The following is a 23394-nucleotide window of genomic DNA, read 5'->3' on the forward strand; positions in this document are numbered from 1 at the left end:
CTTTTCATAGGAGATTACGGAATCTGTTCAGGCCCTCTTTAAATAAAGGGCATTTGCTTATCTCCAGAATTGTTTCGTTGGCTGTCCTGGAGGTAGGCCTATAATTTAGTGACTTTGTGAATTCCTCAGCAGCCCCCGGATTCCATAATTCCATTTCCTTTATAGCAGGTGAAAAACAACCATAGCAAACCTGCCTTCTTTCGACTTTTCTACACTGTCATCCTTTGTGGCTTTATTGTGTATTGGTTCCCATGGAAACAGCAGTGTCCTTGCTGTGGACAGAACTTAATCACAGCCAAAAGGGTGAAATAAAGTACATTTTTATCTTGGATTGAAATTTGTATCCTGATTCATGAAATGGAAGAGAGCAAGTTGAAAAAGAAGAAAAGCAGAGGGGTAAGAAGGATAAGGGGGAGGAGGGGAGGAAAAAAAGAGGAAGAAGGGAGGGGTGGGGGGTAAAAATGATTCCCTGTGTATCTGTAGAAGAAAATGTTGGAACAGAGGCTGTCGGTTGGAATGCATACATCCTCACCATGGGCCAGGCTGGGTCTGTCACATCTCTGCCAAAGGCTCTGAAGAACCAGAGCTATGGCTGGCCCTGCCAGCGGCTAGCCTAATGTGATTTGAGAAGCACCTGCCCCACGGTATCTCCCTTACCTGTCTGTCACCTTGCCTAAAATTCCACCATGAGAGGTCAAGTTCCTTAGAAACATTTCTTAGTCAAGACACAGGTCCCAATAAATGAGGTAACAATTTAAGCTATGATCAACTCATATTTTTACAGGCTATTTTGCTAGACCCATCTCCAGGCCCTAGCAATTAGTAGAGGGCCAGATGCCCTGGAACTTAGTAAACAATAAAGTTACAAGTCTCCAGAGAGCTTCCCACCTCCTCTTCCAGGTCCCCATCCTACTGACCTATCAGCTGCTTACTACCATCTGAGTACCTACTCTGCACATCTACCTACAAGCAGACCCAGGTTTGTGGAGTTTCAAGCTTATAGGATTTTGTACTCTAAGAAAAAGTATGCAAAATTACAACTTTAAAGTTAGGTACAAGGTCTTGAAAGGAGCCCATGCAAATGAGAGGCTTAAACTTCTTTAGTTTTGCTGTAATTCACTTTTGCAGCTATTATCTAATTTAATCTTTGAAACACCATGAGGTACATGGTGAGAAAACTGAGGCTCTGAGATAGTCTCACAACTTACTAAATATTACTAAAAATTTACAAAATATTACTAAACCCATGGATTCAATTGGGACTCCTCGGGATTGATAATTAGGACTCTATCATTGGGGGAATCTCCATAATCAGCTTTTTGCATAAGCATCAGTTGTAACATGTAGAATCAATCCCACTTTTCCAAAATGCGACTTTCATTTCCCCTTCAAATTCAAGCCAGCTGATGGAATTGGATTTCAGCTGTGGTTGGAGTGCTGGAGATGGTATCGTGTATCCCACTTGCAAATAATTGATCGGCTTCCTGCAATGCATTACGTGCTCTCACCACAGAACAGAGATGGAAACTGAGACCGTCAATTGGATAGCTGGTTAATATCCACAGGCAATGTGCGTCCTGTGATTCAGGACTAGAAATCAGGGCCGGCCTGTAAAACAATTGAACAGGGCAGTTTCTGGAGTCCTGGTGGCGTTGAGTTACATGGATCCTCTCAGATTCACACTGTGACCAGTCTTTCTTTTCTTTCCTTTGTTAGTATTAGCAATATTATCCACTCTTCCATTTATATCTAGTTAATTTAAAATAGATACATGCCAAACACCCTCACACGCAAAATTCCTAAGTGTAGCTCCCCTGGTGTTGTCTTCAAAATGATAGAAACTCAAATAAGTCAGAAAAATTGAATACTCTCCAACCTCATCCTTCCCTAAAAAACATAGTGAACACATAGGAGGAGGACTGTTTAGCAGCATACCTCACAGCAGGCCAGGTGCCATTCAAAGTGAGGACCAGCAGGGATCTATCCAGGATGAAGTCACAGAGAGCTGGGTGGGAAGAGAGGACGCCCTCCCCCAAGGAGGGAACAGAGGTGGGAAGGAGAACTCCTGCCCAGAATCAAGATTTACGTATTGTGGGAAGTGTTTGCATCTGAGGCATGAAACTTCCAATCCAAATCTTTCCTAAGGGTTTCATATAAAAAAACACTATTCTCAGCCCCATAATGATAGCATATGCTTATTAAAAGATTGGTAGTATTTTTATAGCTATGATAGAATGTATAGTCTAATTTATCCTCTCAATACCATGTGGAAGGAGCAATGGTTTTTCATTTTTACAGATGAGAAAACTGAGGTTCCATGAAATTAATTCTCAAAGTCACCAAGCTAGTCAGTGGTGGAATCAAGTTTCAAATCTAGTTCTATTTGACTCTCAAATCATGCTTCAAATCTTGGTGACATTTTGGGGTGCTTACCATGTGCCAATCCCCATGCTAGCAATTTAGATAGAGTCTCTATTTGATCTCCACACTGACCCGTGAGGTATTTTATTCTGTCATCAATTAATCTATAATTTAGTCTGGAGAAGAAAGTGAGGTAAGAAAATGAGATATGCATTTTAAAACTCCAGTACAAATCAGAATAAAATAAGTGCAAAAGAAAGATGAAGAGTTGGCCAAGTCAATGGTTGTGGGATGGATTTTTAAGAAGAGTTTGGATTTCCCATCAAACTGGAGACACAGGGATTCCCCATAGAAGGACCCAAATGATCAAAGACAGGGGCATATTTGAGAAATGGCATGTCTAATTATTGTGGCTTGACTGCAGCACAGGTTGTATGTTAAGGGATATTTGGCTGGGGAACTAGGTAGGCATAGACCACCAGGATGTAAATTTCTCAGTTAACCTGATAGACAATGGGAGAAAGATGATCAGGTTAGAGCTAAATTTTAAAAAAGAAAATGCCACAGCATCTTTAGACCAGACCAATGCAATAGTTTGAACAAAAGGAAACAAAGGTCTGGATTTGGGTGGGATTAAGGAGGATGGAGGGAAGGGTCATACAAGAGACATGTCTGAAATGTTGGATCTGTGTTTCTACCTCTAGTGGAAAGGCTCATACCAGAGCCCTATTCACTCTGCCCATGATCTTTAAATGGCCCCAGGATTCCCACAGGGAGCCAGAAAGTGTATCTGGGGGAGATTGTTTCTTCAGAATATGTTGACTCCCTGGAGATGCTTGAAGCCTGCCCCAAATCCCAGGGTTGGCCCATCTTCAGTCATGACTGTATACTGTTTTTTCCACATTTGTAAGCCTGGAATTTCATGGGGCAAGGAAGAGAATGAAATAGCAAAGAGCTTGAGAAATGGTTGGTGGGTCTGGCAGAAATGTTGGCTGTCATCAGACACAAAATCTACATTTTCTAAACATAATTGTTTTACAGCTTTCTATATATTCTTTGTTGTTTTCTTTTTCATTCTCCCTTTGTATTTTCTATGGTGGTGCTTTTCCAAATGAAGTTCCTTTTGAAAATGACTGAGGTATGTCTCAGCTGTGCTGAAAGGAAATAGGAAAAAATGATTCTTTTCCACTTGAATCTGAATGTTAAAGGTGCAGGAGCATGAGGGCTCAGGGTGGGTGGGGGCACTGGGAGCAGGTAGTAAGCTCAGGGAAAGTTTAGGGAAGAGCCAGGATGGGTTTGAGCAGCTCTTCCTTCTGGCCCAACATCTCCTTCCAGCCCTCTTCTCCTGGTGTGTTTGGATTTTGTTTAATTACTAGTGGGAGTCCCCTTACTTCTGGGTACACCACTGACTTTTGGTGATTCATTTATAGAAGGACCAAGACTGAAGTGACCTTGAAAACGAGCTCTGATGTAACTCCCATATCTCCCTCCCCAGTCCCTCATCCACAGAACTGCCAGAGTGATCAATCTGAAAAGCAAACATTATCCATCACCCCCGAATAAAATTTCTCCATGCTAACCAACTTGATCTGGTTTCTAATTATCTTTTAGGCTCATTTGCCCGAGAGTTTATCTTCTAGCAATGCTGAACTGCTTGATTTTCTTATCCTTCCTCTTTCCGAATTTCCCAAACACAGATGCACACAGACAACCTACATGAGTGCATGGCTTGTTCTTGTGTGTGCGCATGCACACACACACACACACACACACACGCACACACACTGGCATTTGTAGACTGGAGTGTGCCTTCCCCTACTTAGAATGACTCAATCTTTCCATCTCTTAAGGTTCAGGAAGCTTCTCTGACTTAATTCTAGCTGACTCAAATGCCCAACTTCTGGGGGCTCCCATAATACCTGTAATGCATCACTTCCATTGACAATCAATTTCTATCATAATAATTTGTTTATAAGTCTGTTTTCTGAATCAGACCATGGCCGTGGGCTCCTTCAATATAAAGGTGAGTTTTTCTCATGTTGGTATCGCTATCCAGTAGTCACTTGTAGTTGCTCAATGAATGTTTAAAAAATGAATGAATCCTGAAAATTGTCCAATGTAGTACTGTGTCTGCAAAGACCCAACTTTACTTTAAAGTCGAAATGTGTTAATCATCTGCACGAGGAGAAATAGCATTTGTGTAGAAAGACTTTATACTCATTTTTAAACAAATACAGTGAAAAACATATTGATTGGTTAAGCCTGGGCTTTGTTCAGAATCTCCAGGTTAGGAGCTCTGAGCCCGTTGGTATTCTATATTTACTTATGCATGGCAAAATCATGCTTCCTGTTTTGAGAGAAACTGTTTCTCACAAAGCTTTATTATAATGTTCAAACAGTCTCACAGACATCAAATCGTTCTCGCAACACCACTTTTTAGTGTAAACAATCAGAAATGCAAGGATTAAATTCTCCTTCAAGCACATGTGGGCTTAAAAAGAAAGAGCAGCCATGCTTGGCAAAATAAGCTCTGAGCTTTATTGAACCTCTTTTTAGATGGAAGCTCAAGACTGTCAGTCAACTCCAGACACATCTGGGGCCCACCATGCTGACTACAGGGACCAGAGAAACAGATGAGCCAAGACAACATTTCAAGCCAAATATTTTTTTTCTCCTTTACAATAAGAGAAAAAAGCTTGAGTAGATGCCATTACTTTCTACACCAGTTGGGCCAAGGGCCATTTTTACTTTTCAAACAAATAGGCCTAAAAGGCCAGATCCCCTGGTTACCAGTAAATAAGTTCCATTGATATAGAAAAGGATAAGCAGTTCCTTTGTTTGTTGTTGTTTTACTTTTAAATAAACGATTATCTGGGAGTCTGAAATTGGGCACAGCAGGGAGAAAGCTACTATACGTGTTTTCTCAGAAATGCAACATACACACATACCAAAGGGCACTGGTTGTCACCTTTGCAAGGTGATTGTCACTGTATTCCCCAACTTGAACAATTGGGAAACAAACAATTGGGAAATTAGAAGACAGTGTTTCTTGGGATTCTCCTCTTCGGAGGGTCTACACTGCCCTTCCGTATATGCACAATAGATTCACTAACAAAGAAAATTTTGAAAGCCCAACACATATGCTCATATGTACATCCTGAAAACCACATGGGATTTTTCCACATTTTAGCTTACACTCAGAAGCTCAAGCTGTCATTAAGTAAAGGGAAAAGGCTGCTTTCAAGCATGAATCATTTTTCACAGACTTCATTAAAATAAAATAAACTTCTTGGCTAGTTAGTGAAAGGCAGTGGGGGAGGGTGGGTAAGGAAATTCTAAACTCTTCCTTCTGTGCTGAAGATAAGGAAAGATGGTTCAATTCCTGCCATTTGAAAAAGGTAGAAGACAACACATCCAGTTTTAAGATAAATAAAATGAAGCACAAGGATTTCACTGGAGACAGACTATCTCAGAGACTCAAAATGAATCAAAAGCAGAAGCATGAAGAAAATCTAGGTTTTCTGATTCCAAGGCCAGTGTTTTGTTCCTTAGGTTTAAATGTTTTCAGAAAATGTTACCAAAATCAAGGTTATAATAATTGGACTTATATATTTTAAGGGAAGTTCTCTTCCTGGATATCTGAAGTGTATCACAGTATCAATCTCTAATTATAACTTGTCTCTTCCCCCACAAGTTAAACAATATATTTGAAATAACTTGTTTTAATTTTTTCAAATTTAGAAAATAAATTTGAATTTTAAAATATTTTTGACCCATCCGAAAAATAAAAACATCTGTGTACTCATCATCCAGCTTAAGAGACAAGATACTAGAAATATAATTGAAAGCCCCATGATACCTCTCTCCTCCCACACCAGTAAACCACTCTCTGGAATTTGATGTTTATCGTTTATATTTATTTAATAGATACAGGCACTCTGATGGACACTGTTTTAAGTACTTTACAAATATTGACCCAACCCAATGAGTTGGATACTACACCTATCCTTATTTAACAAACGACAAACTTGTGACACAGAGAAGTTAAGTTACTAGCCCAAAGTCACCGAGCTATGAAATTACAGAGCTAGGATACAAATCTAGGAGTTGGGATTTAGAGTCTGGCTATTATTAACTACTCTGTTATGCTACTTCATGCCATCTATCTATCTATCTATCTATCATCTATCTATCTATCTATCTATCTATCTATCTATCTATCTATCCATCCATCCACCCACCTATCTATCCATCCCTAAACAACACATACTATTATTTCAGTATCATCATAGTGCTATCATTTTATAGTATGTATTCTTTTACAATTTGTTTTCTTTTCCTCTCAATAGTATATTTATAATATTCATCCACACGGCAGCAGGTCATTCTAGCTCACTCATTTTCATTGCTGGTTATGACATCATGTGTGATCATACAGAATTATCCATTTTCATATCAATGAACACTTATTTGTTTCCAGAATGTTTTTCTATTCCAGACATTGCTGTTATGAACATTCCTGTGTGTGGTTCCTGTGCACACAAGCATTTTTTTCTCAAGGGCAGGTGCCTAAGGGGAGAGTTGCTGGATCAAAGGATACGCTTCTCTTCAGTTGTACCACATATTGCCAAATTATGCTCCAAATGGGTTGTATTAATCCCCCCAGCAGGAGAGTTCCCATTTTCCATATTATTCCCAAAACCTGGTATCATTTTAAAACTAGGTATTAGGTATTTTAACTTTAAAAATTTTTTTCCATCTTGTTTTAAACTGCATTTCCTTGATTACCAGTTAGGTATAAGAGCCTTTTAAGTAGGTTTTTATGACCACTGCTTGTTTTTACCACTTTGCTCTTGAGTTGTCTTTTCTTATTAATGTTTAGGAGTTCTTTGTGTGTTCTGCCTAATAACCCATGTCCATTATGTTCATTAGAAATATTCTTTCCCCACATGTTCTTGTAATGAATGTCACGGGCATGGGAGCTGAAGACACTGCTCAAAAAGACAGACAAATACCTAAACTGGAATTTGTAGGTCAAAAAGTAGGTTTATGTTTAACTTTGTGAGAAACTTCCAGACAGATTTCCAAATTGGTTGTAATATTTTAAACTCCTGCCAGAAATGTAGATGAATTCTATCTGTTCCACATTCTTATCAGCATTTGGGGTGGTCCGTCTTTTTAATATCATCCATTCTAGTGGGTGTGTAGAGATATTTCATTGTCGTTTTCATTTGAAATTCCCTGATGATTTATGATGTTGAACATTTTTCATTTGCTTCTTGACCACTCTGTATCTTCCTTATGAAATGTCAGTTCAGATCTTTTGCCCATTTTAAAAAATTTGATTGTTTGTATTTTTATTATTGAGCTGTATTTATCTCTATATTTCAGATACGAGTCCTTTGTAAGATGTATGTATTATGAATATTTTGTCAGCTCATTCATAGCTCCACCGGTATTTCTTTCTTCCTTGGTCATTCTTTTCTGCCCAGCCTTGTGGAGTCTTACTCTGCAGCTGCACAGCTTAGTATTTGGCCAAAAAGAGAGAAGCGTCTATCTAGGTCCCCTTTTTCTGTGTAGCATCCAGCTCTTTGGGATTCTGCTCTGCAAATTGCAGCCATCTCAGGAGCCCTGAGCGCTAATCTCTATCTCCTTGATTCAGCATGACTGCCATGCTGTGTTTGAGCATGGGCTCCCTATATCACAATCTGTAAAGCTCCTCCAGGTAGAAATCCTGGTCATCAGGGGGCTCACCTCATTTCCTTCTCTTCTCTCAGGGACCATAATCATGCGCTTCTTTTGTAGTATTTGAAAACAGTAATTAACACATTTCACCTAGTTTGCAATGAAAGAGCTAATCTGGTGCTAATTATTTCATCAGAGCACAAGAGTTTTTAGTTTTTAATCATAAATGTATTTTGTATTTTATTGAAAACATTTTTTCACCTATCAAAATTATGTTGTGGCTTTACTTCAATTTGTTAGAGTAGTGAAGTACTTTAATAACTTTTCGAATGATAAAGTGTCCTCATATGCCTAAGATAAATGCAACTTGATAATGTTTTGTTGTTTTTTAATACTTGCTAGATTTGTTTTGCCAATGTTTTGTTTAGGATGCATGTACTCATATACAAGAATGAGATGATCCTATGTATTTTCTTTCTCATACTGTGTTGAATTTTGGTATCAAGGTTATGCTAATCTTTTAAGAGATATAAGGGGTATAATTGTTTCCTGTTGCTTCTGTAACAGTTTACTATAAACTCAGTGACTTAAAACAACACAAATTTATTATCTTACACTTCTGGAGGTCAGAAGTCCAAAATGAGTTTCCCTGGGCCAAGATTAAGGTGTCATCAGGGCCACACTCACTCTAGGGGCTATAGGAGAGAATGGGTTTCACTGCCTTTTCCATCTTCTAGAAGCTGCAGTCCTTGAGTCATGGTCCCCTTTCTGCCAGCAAGCACATCTCTCTGAACTCTGCTCTGTCATCGCATTTCCTCCCACTCTGACTTTCCTACCTTCCTCTTTCACTTATAAGGACACTCGTAATCATTTGGACTTCCCTACATAATCCAGGATAATCTCTCTATCTGAGATCCTTAATTTAACCGTGTCTGCAAAGTTCTCTTGTCTTGTAACACAAATATTAACAGATTCCAGTGGTTAAGATGTGGATATCTTTGGGGAGGGGGCGTTATTCTGTCTACCACAGAGGAGAGAACATTCCTCAATTTTCTTTTCTTTGAAAGATCTTATATATGATTGGAATTTTCTGTTCCTTGAATATTTGATGAAACTTATCTGTCAAATATGATCACATATGTTTCACATGAAAGTTTCCCTGATGAACACACTGCTTTAAATTTTCCTTTTATCATTTATTTTAAAGTAACGATATGTTTTGATAATCACACCATCACTATATTCAGAGACATCCCTTATGACTTTTTGTAACTTCATAGTACTCCTTGGTTGCATGTACCATGGTTTTATCAAACAGTTCCTTATTTTTTGGACATATAGGTTGTTTATAGTCTTTTTCTAATAGTACAGTGTTTCTATACATATGTCCTTTTATATTTTTGCTAGTGTATTTTTAGTATAGCTTGCTAGAAGTGGAACTGATGGTTCAAAGAGTAAATACTTTCCTTTGTCATCCACAAACTCATCACAGAATATCTTGTCAATCGTTTGGATTATTGCAATATGAAAGGTGAGAATTAGTATTTCAGTGTATTTTTAACTTGTATCTTTCATATTGTGAGGTTGATCATCTTTCCTTATGTTTAAAGACCGTTTACATTTCTTGCGAATTATTTAAGATAGATAAAAATGTGTTGTTCATACACTTTTTTATAAGGCTATTGGCATTTTTCCTCGATTTTGTATATTAGATATCAATCACTTTTGGAGATATAAATTACTGATATTTTAAAATTTGTTATTTGACTTAACAGTTTTATTTTGTCATGCAAAATATTTTTACATTTATTCATTTTTATTTATATGTAATCAAATTTATTGTTCTTTTTTTCTTATTGATTCTGGTTTTTGAGTCATACTTAGGAAAGTTTTCTCCATTCTCAAGTTATAAAGGAATTTATGCATGTTTTCATCTAGTGATTTTATGGGTTTATCGTTTAAACACACCTCTGATCCATTTGGAATTTATGCTGGGTTTAGTGTGAGGAATGGATCCAGTTTTACCTTTTTCAACGTAGTTATTTAGTTGTCACACCTCCTCTTATTAATAATTCTATCTTTTATTCACTGATTTTACATGTTACCTTTATCAAAACTGAATTTCCATATTCCCTTGAATTTATTATAGGAGTTTCTAACAGACCATTGATATGCTTATTTACTCATGAGCCAATATTACACAATTTAAGCATAGAGGCATTACAATTTACTGTAAAGTTATACATTTCTTTACTTGGTAGAGCTAGCCCTCTCCTTTTCTTTCTGAAGGTTTTTCTGGCTATTCTTCTTGTCCTTCCAAATGTATATTATAATTAACTTGTCCCCAGCTTCAGGAAAGAAAGAAGAAAGAAAAAACTCAGGGAATTGGTATTTCTACATGGAATGCATCCAATTTATAAATTAAAGAAAAAATTACATCTTCATGATTTTGAACCTTCCAATCCAAGAATATGATTTTTCTATTTGTTTTTGTCTATATTTTCAGTCTCTAAGGAATATTTTATAGATTTCCTCATGTATGCTTGAGACATTTCTTGTTATCTCTGCTTACAGTTTTCCTTTTGTTTTATTTCATTTTGTTATTATAAAATGGATTCCTCTTTATTATACTCTTTAACTAATTGTTGTTTGTATATATGAAGAATATTGATCTATGTATGTTGGTTTTTATAATTTGTGACTTTATTAAATTCCCTGGTTTATAATAGTTTTCCCAGTGATTCTTTTGAGTTTTCTAGAGAGATAATTATATTATAAACAGGGATAGTTTTAGCTAATCCTTTCTAACTCTTATGCCATTAATTGCTTTGCTTGTCTAATTCCATTGTTTGTGCATGTTAACTTTATTCTTTTCCATTACCTATGAATGTAGAGTCAAATGGCTTGCCCAATGAATTTCCAACTGAAATTATAGATTATGTAGATTAAATCTATTTAATATAGATTATGATTAAAAATATTTAATATAGATTAAATCTATTATCATAGATTATGATTAAAAATATTATCTTTATCTTAATTCTGTTAGATAGAATACAGTCCCAACCTTATCATTAGCATCAACACTTTCATGCCTATATTTCCTCTAATTTTAATAAAATAATAAGTGCAAATGTGATAAACTATTCCTGCAGTGCCAAAATTACTACTAAGGGGAACAATAGGGCAAACGTAGTCAAGCACCAATACTGGGCAGCAGTTGGGACCTGCTTAATGGGGTCTCCTATGTGATCTTATATGAAAAGGCATCTTCTCAAGTAGGAAAGTACTTAATATTAAAAATAATGCAGATAAGTGCAAATGGTGCAAGCGTTAGAATTTGCAAAAGTTGAAGACTAGCTGCACTTTTTCTATACCTGAAAGATATCTGGGGCAACTCTCTCCTTTAAGATACAAATTTTCGCAAACTACCCACATTTTCTTCCTAGTAAGTGCTTCATATTAGTGCTTGCACATCCTCTTTCTCTTTCTCTAAGCCCTCTTTTTTTCTCCTCCTACTGGAAGAGAAAGGATAAAATAGCAAACTATCTTCACCCCTCAAAATATCAACTCTCGGGAGCATTTGAGATCTTGCTCCCTAGCATAGGTCATCAGTTTGGCTCAAAAAATCTCTTATAAAAATTAAAAAATAGAAAAAATAAAATCTCATTCTCTTACTTATTTAATTCTTTAGCTAGACTCACTTGCTTTTTGCATCTATCAATAACCATCCAGGCAAGATTTCCCATTAGCTTTTACAGAGACTCTTAAACAGAGGCTCTTGAAAAACACTATTTTATTATAAAGTAATGTACACCTACAGTAAAAAAAAAAATATGGAAAGATAGGCATTATATCCTTCCGTAATTCTGTTATTCAAATATAAATGTTTACATTTTAAAGTATTTTGTTCTATTTTAAAAATATATTGTTTTACAATGGTGGATACTTGTCATTATATATTTTCAAAACCCATACACCAAAGAGTGAACCTTAATGCACACTATAGATTTTGGCTGATATGATGTGTTGATGTAGGTTCATAGGTTGTAACAAAAGCACCACTCTAGCTCAGAACGCTGCGAGTAGGAGAGGTTGTGCATATGTGGAGGCACCGCGTATATGAGAAATCTCCCTACTTTCTGCTCAATTTTGCTGTGAACCTAAAGCTGCTCTAAAAAATAAAGTCTATTAAATTTCAAAAAATATACATATTTTAATGCAATGTTCATACACTATTATGAACAATCGGTTATTTCTCATTTAATGATACTATATATTGTCTAGTATTCTATTTTATTAATATTTTTCACTTTATTTTTAAATCATTTACATTGCAATTGAATGTCCTTATAACCAAACGCATGACTATTTCCCAGTAAAAATTCATAGAAATAAAATAATGGCCCAAAAGAAATACACATTTTCAATGCTTTTGATGTTTATCATCGTCTCTTATAAGAGCATAATAAATATTTGTTGATTGAATGAATGAAAATCGGTAGCTTTTTGTTGGGAGGGAGGAAGTGAAGTTGGGAGGGAATTGGTTTTCACTTGTGAGGGTGCCTAATATTTGACAGAAAGTGTAAGAGAAAAAAATCCCAAATATTTTTCAAACCACATCCTACTATCCCATCTACCAAAGACTTGTGGCATCTCTCCAGGAGGCAAATCTCAAGTGTTAGACTGTTATAGAAATGCTTATGTTATACCCCCCAGTCTCCCACTGACACCCACTGCCCTGTAGGACTGTGTGATTTCTATGACAAAGATGATAATGGAGAACCTTTATCATCATGGAGAAACAAGGCAAGTATATCCAACTTTCTGAGGGAGAAAAGTCAACTAATGAATTTCAGATTTTCAAAATCAGGGTCAAATTAGGAGGGGCTTAGTTATCTGTGAACCTGCATGGGGCAGTAGGAGGAGCTGGGGCTTTAGTTACAGTCCTGTCTGGACTTGCTTCTTGGCGCTGTCACTCATTGTCTTTCTGGATGTGGCCACTGAACTCTTCTGAGTCTCAGTGACGTCATCTGTTCTGATCAGCTTGTGAGGACGAAGGGAGTATGTGTGTCCAGCACTTAGCACAATGTCTGTTGCATAGTAAATCTTTACTAAATATGTGATCCCCCCTGATTCTGTACCCAGCATGCCGCTATAATGTGGATCAACTGAGGGATGATGTTCTTTTTCACAGAAAACACTATTGCAGTTCCCTCCATATAAAAACCCTAATTAGGAACAACTTGTCCACAGAAATGACAGTGGCAGCCTTTTCACCCTCTGCCCCATCTCTGCTACCAAACTGCTTGCTGCTATATCTTTGAGAATCTCTTCCCTTGCCCAACCTGAGCTCCCACATGCTTCCCCCTTCTTGTATGTCTCTCACCACTTCCACGCTCTGCACCACCTGCCAGTCTATGTGTCCAGAAGCCCCCACCTCTCCCCTCTGCCTGAGGGAGCCCCAGCCCCACACACTCTAAAAGTTGCAAACTCTAGAAGCCCTTGTCACTGGGCTGGGCCTGGATGTAGTCTGGCATTCCCAGTTAGAGCTGCAACAGTTTTCTTACAGTCATCTATCTACAAATAGTGGACAAGTTGATCCTACTGTCCCGAGTTATTTTATGACAAGCAAGTTTATATTGTAGGAAGAAATCTTGACCGTGAACTCAGGCTGCCTGGTTTCTTCTTCCATTCTGTCACAATCTAGCTGGGGGCCTTTGACCTAGTCATTTTGCCTCTCTGTGCCTTAGTTTCTACTTATGTAAAAATAAAAGACTGGACTAAATAATAATTCTTCTGGTTGAGCATTCATTGCATACCAGCCCCTATGCTATATATATACACACACATATATGCTATATAAATATAATATAAATGTATATATTTAAAGAATATATTTATAATATTTATAAATATATTACATTTTATAATATATTATACATTCATGTAATATAAATATATATTTATATAATATATTATATGTGTTATAAATATTATATTTATATTTATATATGTATATATTTTTAAAATATATATAATGGGGAAAAAAGAGTGGCCTATGGGTATTCACAGTCTCGACGCCAGGGCTTTGCAGGGTTACAGAAATACTAATGCATCGAATCCCTTAGCTCTTGGGGTGACCCAGAAAAGCCTCAATTTTCAATGCCAGACCGAGGTGTCTTTGACATAACACGATGTGATGATGGGAACACGAAGCAACTCAGCTTTTACATGTTGTACAGCATCATCTCATTTAATCCTCATGACAAGTCTGTAAGGTTGGTAGTATTCTGTCTAATATATACGGAGAATGAGGCCCAGAGAGATTAAATATGTCATGAGATTACCTAGCTAGTAAATGTGGTCTGATTTCAGAGCACATCTCTAAATTACTATCCTTTCTGTCCTAGTGTACTCTACTCAACAATCTCTAAGCTCCCTTCCATCTTTGATTCTACATAGATTTTGGTGGGACCTTTTCTAGTGTTGTTCTGATGGGAAAGCACGTATAGATGTCCGAACAACTGACTTTTAAATAAAGAAGTTTTCTTTGTTGTTGTTGCTAATACAATCCAATTAAAATATAACGCGTGTGTGTATTCGGTATAAAAAAACAACAATAAATGAAGCCTTTGTCACTTTTAGCTACCCTGTGCCCTCATTTCTGCTCTCCTCTCCTGTTCACTTTACCCATTCTCTGTAATATCATCTCAGACACCCAGGCACTCTTGACTCCTAGACAAAGCACAACACCCTCCCTGCAACCCCACCCATCTCGCATACATTGTCATTCATCAGAACAGAGCAGTTCTTCTTTAAAAATGCCTCCCAAACCTGTCCCTTCCTTTGAGCTGTCACTGCCAGCCCTGGTGCAGACTGATCTACCTCACAGTCCCCCTATGGCGGCAGCCTTCCCAGTCCTTCCCTCTCCTTCCAGCTAGCAGGTGAGTATGACTCAGGCACATCAAATAGGACAGCAAGAACCAGGTCAAGTGCAAGGGACAGGTTTCCCAGGACCTAGGGAAGCTCGAGGGACCCCATGAGTGTGAAGAGAGAGGGCAGTGCAAAAATGGCATGAAGTCCAGGGTGTCCGTGATACAAGCAACTTTCTGACCTTGATCAAGGACAATGGGATCTTTCCAGGACAGCTTCAGCACAGAAGAAATGATGCTGTGCCCATCCTGGAGAGAAGAGAAAAACATATGCTGGGAGGGTCTGAGTCACTCTAACTCTGAAAGCTATGTTGACCAGCCCCATCTCAGGACAGAAGTCAGAGTGCTCTGTTGGGCTGGCAGGCTCATTCAACACCGATTTGGGCCTGGGAACAGTGGGGAAAAGAAGATCTGAGTACTTTCTTATCCTTCAAATGATAGACCCTGAGAGGCCCAGGTGTTTCTTTTTCCACCTTGAACTCTGCAAGACTGCTTATTGCACGTTTTTCAATCCCTGCCCTCTTCTGAGAATGACCTTGACAGCCTGTTCCTTGTTATCAAACATTGAGGAGCCCCTCACCTCCCAGCTCTGGACACAGTGCTCCAGCTATAGGGCTGTCAGTTTGTGGAAGCGGATCCCCAAACAGCTGCAGGGCCACCACAGCCGCTTAGCTGGCTGCCCAGCACATAGAAGATTTGTTGAACTAAATTACTAAAACAAGGCAGGTAGAAGAATTACATTTAAAACACCCCGGAGCATATGTTCCTATGAGATGCTGAAACTATAGGCTTCTAGCTAACTGCAGCAGCCAACATGTCAACCTTATAATCACAAAAGAAGATGAGATACTGAGGGGACCTGGAAGTGGCAAACCAGAGTCACATGCAAGACTTGTCAACTTCAGATTTCTGAGTCAAAAGTAAGCCTTTTCAGACACGTCAGTCTTTTCAGACACGTCTCTAAGCCCCAGAGTTTCAGGACTAGCAAGAACATAGCACACATGCAGACATTCTCCATCGACTGTGCTTGGGGAGAACATTGCTGATTGTGTGTAAGTCATCTATTGAGCCAATCAACAGCTTCAGAATCCTTCTCAACACAGTATTCCAGGAAGCTACCACGAAGCAAAAGGTTGGCATTTGAGATAAAACTTACTTGCCATCCTGAAGTAACACATCCCTCTCATCTCAAAGGTGAAGAAAGTGCAGCAGTGAAGTTTTCTGAATTTTCCATACATTCGGTTATTTATACAGAGTTCAAATTAGCACTTAAATCTTTTGACTCCTTGTCCAGTGCTCTTTCTAGGAACTATCTCTGAACCTTGAAATGTCCATTTTCAATAATATTATCTTGGAAACTTAAGAGCCTTCCCAACATGTACGATTCAGGTGCTGCCTCATGAAAGGTTATCTAGCATCTACCCCAAAATAGAGGAAACAAAGGCCCAGAATATCTCACAATTCCTGAATGAATTTAAAATCAGGAGTAACCACTGCAGGTGACATATAAACCTTGGCATTAATCCTTTTTGTCTCTATTTCCTGTCTTTCGCCTGTCTTGTAACTTCTCTAGAGGGGTCCAACAACTGAATCCAAGTAACCCTATAAGTGGTAAATGACTAAGAGAGATAAATGCTGAAGCAAAACAGTAACGTTTTTCGGCATTTTATGATTGATCTCTGTTCTCTTGCTTTTTTGCTTTGTAACATCAGCATCTTTTTGCATGTATTTTGCTTTCTTTGATTGTCTTCTCATAAGGGAAAAAACTTTAATAAATCTTTTGTCTGTTTTGAACTCCATAGATTAAAGTTTTACCATGTTAATATGCTATATCGCTGAAAGAAGATAATTACATGGTAAAATTAAGACATTTTGCAATTATATCTTCTAATATCATTGATTTTCCAGATGCACACAAATTATATCTACCTCAGGAAGAATAGTAATTTCTTTTGTTTAGCTCACAAAAGTGGGTAATAACAATTTTTCTCCTGCAATTATTTTAGACAAATTTTCCAATTTGTTATCTTAGACTTCTCAGAGCAGTAATGATACATTATCTTAAGTTTCAAGTTTTACTTTCATCGTTGTATCACTAATGATCTTTCAGATTGAAAATGTTTTCTTTTTGAAAATGCAGACACTCATTGCCATATCTCTCCAGTCTCTTCATAATCTTAGGAGAGAAATTAATGATAATGAATGAACAGGCTTATTGAAAAAATTATGCAATCAATAACATGCCCCCATCTATGCTAACACAAGAACTATTTCATGCAAGACATATATAGAAAAAATTAATGGCATAGAACAAAAAAGCTTAAAGAAGCATACCCGTGAGCAACTTATAAAGTTATTCCAATCTTTATTAGAATTTTGTATTCACATCAAATCAACAAATATTACTGAGTACTTATTCTATGCAAAACACTATGTCAGGGAGTACAAATGTCATTGGACTAAGAGCCCAGCTGCGGAGACAAAAATGAAAGAATCAATATGACAGAATTAGTAGCAATATAAAGCAACAACAGCGTAGTAATTCAAGACTAATTACCAAGTGAATCTTAAAGAAAGGAATCCTGGGGCTTAGAAGGGAGAGAGACCATGGGATTTAAGGGATGTGGGAGAGTTCCTCGAGCAGGAAAGACATAAACTGAACGACATGTAAAAGACTCCATGACCAAAGTTGAACTTAATCAAGTAGGCCTTCTCTGTAAATCCATCTCTCATTCATATCCATCCAGCCAGCCACACGTAACCAAGACTCGCCTTGTCTGGCCTCACTTTATTTTTTGTTTTTGTTTCCTCTTTGCAATATCACTAATGTTCATGGGTTCAGTTATGACATGTCTTAAATTTGAGTTTCCATTAAATGTGCATTTCTTCACTAGGACCATGAATCTCACTGTGCTTTCCGCCTGCACAATGCCTTTCTTTCCAACACAGTGTGAACAAATCTTTTCAATCTATCCAGCTAAATGTCACCTCCAGGAAGCTTTCCCTTGACCCTCTCACTGGAAGTCCTGTGTCCTTCCCTTGAAGTCCTGCAGCACCTTTTCTTACCTATACCATGAACAACCCCTTATCATTTGCTAAAACCCTGCACCTTGCTTATTTGCCGTCATGCCTTCACCTTTAAGCATTTGCGTGTTTATGCTGACTCAGAACCAGCTCTGCCACCACCAACACAGGTGGACCCAGCAGCCCTATTTATACTACATGACTTCACCCTCCTGATCATGGCTGATTGGGCCACAAGTGGACGTCTACCTCAGGTGGGGCCAGGTCAATTTTATTTCCCAGCAATAAGAATTGGGACCTGGAGAAACAAATGAGTTCCTGCGGTTCTTGAATTAATAAGCTACTTAGAATCAAAGGACAGTATCAAGAGAATGAAAAACAACCCACAAAACGGAAGAAAATAGTTGCAAACCATATATCTTATAAGAATCTAGAATGCATATTTTATAAGGAACTCTTACAACTTAATAACAGAAAGAAAAACAGCCCAATTAAAAATGGGCCAAGGAGAAGGAGAGATCCAAGATGATGGAGTAGATAAACATTGTGCTTGTATTCTTCCGTGAACACATTAAAATTACAACTAAATTATAGAACAATCAACCTGGAGAACCATCTGAGGTCTAGCCAAACAGAAGTACTACAACTGAAAATATAAAGAAGCTACATCAAGATGGGTAGGAGGGGCGGAGACACGGAATAAACCCCACACCTGCGAGTGGTGGTTGAGAATCAGGAGGGATATCTGTGGCTATCTTGGTTCTCCCCAGATGAGCGAGGAATCCCAGCCCCCCACACCAGGCTCCCCAGCCCAGAGTGCTGGTGCTGAGAAGAGGAGTCCCCACAACATCTGGCTGTGAAAAAGTGGGGATTCCAACCATTTTGGTGGGCCAGAAGGCTTTGGGAAACCCAAACGTCCTCTTAAACGGCCTGCACATTGATTCACAGGCTCGCAGGTACACACCTTGGGTTCCAGCAGAGCGACGGTGACTCGGGGAACCTTGGAAACATGCAGGGGCGGAGACAGACTTAGGTGAGTGGCTTCAGGGGTAGGACTAAAGGATAGTCAGCATTTTCCCGGTGAGGGGTCTACCTTTCTACAGCCAGCAGTTGGGCACCATCTTTATGTGTAGAGCCCAACACCTCTGGCCAAATCTAAATCTGATTGGCCTGTTGAGCTCCATTGCTCTACCCTGATGGGAAGGGTGTGGCTGAAAGAAGGGGAATGGATTGAGAAGTATAAATTGGTTGTTACAAAGTAGTTATGGGGATGTAGGGCATAGTATAAGAAATATAGTCAATAATAAGTATGTATGGTGGCAGATGGGTACTAGATTTGTCGGGCTGATAGATGGGAGGTGGATGGGGGACAGGGCGAAGAAGGTGAAGTACAAATTTGTAGTTACAAAATAGACATGGGGATGTAAAGTAAAGCATAAGGAATATAGTCAAAGATATGGTAATAACTAAGTACTTATTCTATGCAAAACACTATGTCAGGGAGTAAAAATGTCATTGGACTAAGAGCCCACTATGTATAGTGCTAGGTGGGTACTAGACTAGTCAAGGAGATCACTTCTTAAATTATATAAATGTTTAACAACTATGCTGTACACCTGAATAAAATAATATTGAATGCCAACTGTAATTGATAAATTTAAAAAGTAGGGGAAAGGAGAAGGAGAATAAGAGGTCCAAATTTCCAAGTATAAAACAACTAAGTCATGGGGATATAATGTATAGCATATGGAATATAGTCAATAATATTGTGATAGAATAGTATGATGTCAGATGGGTGCTGGACTTATCAAGGTGACCACTTCTTTAGGTATATAAATGTTGAATAACTACGATGTACACCTGGAACTAATATAATATTGTATGTTAGCTATATTTTAATAAATTTTTTTTTGTTTAAATGGGCAAAGGATTTGAATAGACATTTCTCCAGAGAAGACATACAAATGGCCAACAAGCACATGTAATGATATTCGCCATCATTAGTCATCAGGGAAATGCAAATCAAAACCATAATGAGCTACCACTTCATACCCACTAGGATAGCCATAATAAGTAAATGGAAAATAACAAGTGTTGACAAGGATCTGGAGACAATGGACTCTCATACATGGCTGATGGGAATGTAAAATGGTGCAAGTTTTGTGGAAAAAAGTTTTGATAGTTCCTCAAAAACTTAAACATAGAGTAAGAATACGAATCAGCAATGCCACTCCTAGGTACATATCTGAAGGAATTAAAAACAGGTGTTCAGACAAAAACCTGTCCCTGAATGTTCTTAACAACATTATTATTCATAGCCAAACAAATGGAAACAACCCAAATGTCCATCAACAGATAGATGAACAAAATGTGGTGTGTCCATACAATAGATACTACTCAGCTGTCAAAGGGAATGAAGTTCTGATACAAGCTAAGCATGATAAGCATGAACATCAACAATATTATGTTAAGTGAAAGAAGCCAGGTACAAAAGGTCACATATTGTATGATTCCCTTCATACAAAATGTCCAGAATAGACAAATTGATAGACACAGGAAGTAGGTGTGTGGTTGTCAGGGGCTTGGAAGAGAGAGAAATGGGGTTCTTGTTTGGGGTGATAACAAAGTTCTGGACCTAAATAATAATGATGGTGTATAACATTCCAAATTGTATGCTTAACGTGATTGAAACAATTATTTTGTGTTACGTGTAAATTACTACAATAGGGAAAAAAACATTTAGAGCACTTGGGTGAACTTTTCCCATCATATTCTTGCAGAATCAGAAATAGAGCCAATTCACAAAGAGTGACTGATGAAGCAATGAAGCAGAGGGAAATAGAAAGCCCAAGAACAGAAAAGAGAAGTTTCTCCTGTCCTTCAAGATCTGGCCTCAGCCTTCACGAGTCCGATGCGCATCTGCAGCCTTGGACTCATATTAAATTCCCTCTGCACAATTCAGCGATGTGGGTGCGTTACTATCTCTCAAGACCCCTAAGTCACTCCCTGCTCTGAACTGTTCAAGGGCATGGTCTTAGGAGAACTCATCTCCATTTTGCCCACAGAGCCCGCTTCACCTAGTACCCGATGTTTAAGTGACAAGCACAGTGTATGTACATTAAAAAGAAAGAAGGAAAATAGATTCAAAATCGACACAGGCAAAAAAAAAAAAAAAAAAAAAAAAAGTTTTGACCTAAGTAAAAACAGACCTAATGGAAGAATTTGCTCTCATTTCTTATAATAATTTAAATCAGGTTGCTTAGTAACCATCTTCTTTCAAATGGTACATGTATAAAAAATAGTGTTTTTGTAAGAAGCTGTAGATTTCCAAGCCAGGTTTTATAACCTCATGCAGGCCCATATGTCTTTTTTCCAGGCTAAATTCCAACTGGCTTTCAGAGGAATATGCATCCTGAAAAGCAATATTGAGAGCATTGAGGGTCAGGTTGATAGGAGAGAAAGGATTTCTGTGGAACAGTATTATCAAAAGGGTGCATTAAAATGAAAAAAAGATTTTGGTCTTTGTGCCGTATATTTACTTTCTTGGAAAAAAACAAAAAGCCATTGGATAATATTGGCAAGGAGTGTCATGCTCATGACATTATGGGGCATTGTTCCTGTCAAGTCACATGAAGAGGTGTCCAAAGAAGGGAGAAAAAAACTCTTAATCATTTGGATTTAATATACAAATTTCAAAGCCCTGAACAAACGTAACCTAGGAGATGTAATAATATTGTTATTCTTTATTTAACGCAATTCTGGTATCCATTCTCAATTATATATCCTAATAAGCATTATTATTATTATTATTATTATTATTATTATTATTATTTACTATTATATTATTACTACATTTGTATGGTCCTCATTAGTTTTTACTGATCATCTCCTAGGACAGGATGCCTTGAATCAGAAAATGAAACTTAGTATAATGGTGTTCGTTTTAAAAAAAAAATTACACCAATTTTTGATACCCTGGGGGCAAAAAGTATTGCTCATTGCATTGTTTTTGGGTTGTGGCTTCTTTCCTTGTTTAATGCAGGACAGAGGCAGAGACGGGAAGGGAAAACACTTCATCTGAAAACATTCTAAATCAAGGAACTCAAAAAGCCAAGTAGGCAGCCCTCAGCTGGAGTACTTAGCAGAATAGTCCCTCTGATGTCGAAGAGCCAGCAGGTAACCAGAGCGACATCTTGATCACTGCACAGTTTAAATGCACTCGCAGTGTAATATTCTACTGCAACTAAAGAGCCCCTGGCATTTTCTGGGTCTGCTTCCCCATAAGATTCCTGTTCAGTCATTGTCCCTGGGGTTCAGATGGCTGGACAATATTTGTTTAGAAACAGTATGATTTTCAATAAGACCATAAAAGAACACATTTGAGGAGCTCAGCTATGCTCGAGTTGGTCAGTTAAATAATTTAGAAAACTTATTTTTGGTTGACATCTCCCTAATTGTGTGACAAGGGTGAACATGTCATAGAAGCTGACAGGTAGCATTCTGAGTCATCTATACCTGATGCCAGTGTCTGGCTAACATGGCTTTTCCTTTTGTGTCATCACAACTGTGTGTGTGTGTGTGTGTGTGTGTGTGTGTGTGTGTGTGTGTGTTGAGAGTGACAAGTGAGGCCACCTGCAAGGTAGAGTGATACCAGGAAGCCCAAGCTCAGAGGCCACTTTAGCCAGGGGAGCTCAGAGTTGCCCCTCTCCAGGGCCACCATCTTCACTCTGGCAGCCAAAAGTGGCAGCAGTGAACTCCAGAGATGGACAGGACACTTTGATGGTCAAGTGACTCAGGAGCCACTTCCAGGAGTTGTCATAGCCTGGCCCACCTCTCCCAGCCCAGCACTTCAAACAAATGCTTTCGGAACAACCAGTATCTGTTCAACATGGAACCAGGTACTCTGGAGGATGCAGAGCCTTGCAATTTATGGCTCTTATTTTCATATTGCTTACCAGTAGTGTCCACACCCAGCTATAAAAAGTTTGCAATACTCACTGAATTCCTTTGCAAGTACACTGTGTTCTTCCAGATGAAAATTACTTTTTCCCCCTAGTTGATAACAAACCACTTCTGAGGAGTACTTGGGAGATAAAGATGGTAATCTCAGCTTTATCTAGCTGTGTGGCTATGCTTATGTCAACTTCCCTGGGCTCTAGTTCCTTAATTGTAAAATGACACATGTATACCCCGTGATCTCTATGTTCCCTTCCAGCGCAAAACTCGGTATGAATGGAGTTGAAGTCACCAATATTTCAGTGGGGCTATAAAGTGATAAAGAAGTACATTTTGTTTTTTAGGATTTAGGTTGTTTGATTCAGTACTTTACAGTACATTTTCATTTCAGTTGAAACTCAACTACAGTTCCACTGAGAATTTAAACACTTGA

This window comes from Rhinolophus hipposideros (genome assembly GCF_964194185.1).
Source record: "Rhinolophus hipposideros genome assembly, chromosome: 6".
Lineage (NCBI taxonomy): Eukaryota > Metazoa > Chordata > Mammalia > Chiroptera > Rhinolophidae > Rhinolophus > Rhinolophus hipposideros.